The 2,572-nt window shown below is 46.1% G+C and overlaps 1 non-coding gene across 1 annotated transcript; it reads left to right on the top strand.

The window, feature by feature from the left end:
- The first annotated feature begins 2,157 nt into the window (after positions 1–2,157).
- On the top strand, positions 2,158–2,230 carry TRNAK-UUU (transfer RNA lysine (anticodon UUU)). Its single transcript has one exon. It is a non-coding gene; the product is annotated as a tRNA-Lys (tRNA).
- Positions 2,231–2,572: the final 342 nt, after the last annotated feature.

Below are 2,572 nucleotides of genomic sequence, written 5' to 3'. Positions count from 1 at the left end.
ATTGCTACAATCTGGTCTGCAGCACGTAAGGAGTTAAAAGGCTGAGATCAGAGGTTTCTCCACTTCCAGTCATTAGAGCAGGCGCCAGGCTGTCAGTAGACAGCCCAGCCCCAGCATGGCATTCGTGTGTCATCCTTAGACTACACCGCCTTGTTTTTATGGCAGCCTAGCGTAAGGTCCCTTAATGACCACCGTAGAAATACATATGTCTGGTCACTTAAGGGTTAACCTGCCCGTGTTCATAAATAATAGCACAATGTGGCCCAGTGTTAGAGCGTTGTTTGCGTAGTATTTCAGTCCCTGTTATGGGCACATTCTGCCAATGCCTCCTTGTTGAAATGCTTCTACTTAGTGCCAAACCTAATATTTTACAGCGTTATAGCACCAGGCGGCATTGTGCTACTGTAGGCCATTGGCGCTGTACTACATGGGGCCACTTTACCTTCACCATCCGCTCCTGCCTATGATTAGGGCAATCCTCCAACTTATCCACTGTGTATACCATATTTTTCAGACTATAGGATGCACCCCAGATTTAGAAAAACGGGAAAAAAAATTCCATAATAATTTAAACATCTCTGGGGGTCTAAGAAAGAGGAGGGGCTACCGTCAAAAAAATTGCAGAGCTCTCCTGATGATCAATCAGCACACTGCTGAATCACTAAAGCAGCGGTCAGGGGTGTCTGGATCTATCAGACCCCCCTGTTTCTGGATGATAAGGCATAGATGCTTTTCAGGAAGATTTTACCTTGCTGAAACCAGCATCTCAGGGCTTAGGCCGGCGAAACGCACAAATATAAGCCCCATTATTTTGAATGGGGTCATACATGAGCGATGTTTCCCTGCATGGCACCAAAATATAATGCTATGCAGGAAACAAATCGCAGCATGTTCTATCTCCCTGTGTGCCCTGGCATCACACTGCTTTCAACGGGCTGACAGCATTGAAAACAATGGCAGAAAGTCCACGATCTGCTGTCAGCCACAGTGGAGGATTCCCTTCTTTCCCAAATTGATACGAGGCTGTTTTGCCATGAAAACGCCTCGCATCCTCGGGGAATTCCCATGCGGGGAGCGCGATATGGGGGCGGGATTCACGGCCCCGTATCGCTCTTGCCTGTGTGAAGTTAGCCTTAGGCCCAATGTCCATGAGCAGATTTGAATTGCGAAATCCGTGCAGGACGATCCGCAGTTCAAGCCGCCCATGGGGAAGCATGGGGCGTCTGCACCTCAATTAACACCTGTGGATTTGATTTGCGGATGCCACAAGCGGGGAAACAAAATCGCAGCAAACTCCATTTTACAGCGATAGGCTTCATTGATCTCTATGGAAGCGAGCGATACGCAATGCATGCGCAATTTAATTGCGGATTTATAGGCAGATACCTCTCTGGTTACTTGGAGACTGAGCAGGGAGGTGGGCAGGAGGGGAAGGCGGGCACTTTGGGCTTGCAATTTTTTTTCCATGCAGACGATCCTCCGTGCTTCCGTGTACATCCGCGCAGGAAGAAAATTGCGTCCGCGAATGCCGGTAAGCCTTTAGAAATCATTTCTGCACTGACACATGCGGAATCTGCGCGTACCATGGACATGAGGCCTTAGCGATATTCTTGTGTGAGTTTGTGCAATGCGATGCGCTTAGAACTCGCACAAATATGCTGCAAGGACAAAAAAATTGCAGCACGTTCTGTCTTTGGGCGTTTCCTTTAAACACCTCGCCCATTGTTTTAAATGGGACTTTAAAAGCCATCGCATGGCTCTTGCATGCCGTGTGATGTGCATGTGAATACGATGACTTAGGGTGACTACCCACGACAGGTTTTTCTTCACTGCGAAATTCGCAGCGTATTTTTTTTCTGCAGGGGTCTATGGCACTTGTAATGTTAAAATCGTGATCGCGCAAAATCGCAATTTACTGCGAAATCATGATTTTGCGTGATCGCGATTTTAACATTACAAGTCCCATAGACCCCTGCAGAAAAAAAAAACCGCTGCGAATTTCGCAGTGAAAAAAAAAAACTGTAGTGGGTAGTCACCCTTAAATGGGAAACAAGATCTGAACATGCACATGAGAATGACCATTTCAGAGGCTATGTGATTCTTAATTAAAAAAAAGCTTTTATCAGTAAGTGTGTACTTTCAAAAAGTTTCACAAGAGCCCGGATAGCTCAGTCGGTAGAGCATCAGACTTTTAATCTGAGGGTCCAGGGTTCAAGTCCCTGTTCGGGCGGAATTGTTTTTCATGGGAAGTTCATACAATAAAATACAACTGGACAGACAGCAACTAACTTTAATATATGTAGATATGTGGTTTTACTATATAACATGAGGGTTCACCTTTTTAAGCAGAACTTAAAAGCAGCCATTTTTAAAAAGTGGGCAGGGTCAGGAAAGGGGTCGGGGCAAAACTATGTAAAGTAATTAAAACAAGAGAGGCCACAAGGAGATTACAAGAGGATCTGGATAAATTGGGGGCAGACAAGTGGCAGATAGGGTTGCCACCTTTGGCACGAAAAAATACCGGCCATGGTTTAAAAGGGGCGTGTCTTGGGGGCGTGGCTTATAACAGCAT

This window comes from Eleutherodactylus coqui, chromosome 2 (assembly GCF_035609145.1).
Source record: "Eleutherodactylus coqui strain aEleCoq1 chromosome 2, aEleCoq1.hap1, whole genome shotgun sequence".
Taxonomy (NCBI): domain Eukaryota; kingdom Metazoa; phylum Chordata; class Amphibia; order Anura; family Eleutherodactylidae; genus Eleutherodactylus; species Eleutherodactylus coqui.
Note: the sequence above shows the minus strand (reverse complement) of the source record. Positions and strands in the feature narration are given on the sequence as shown.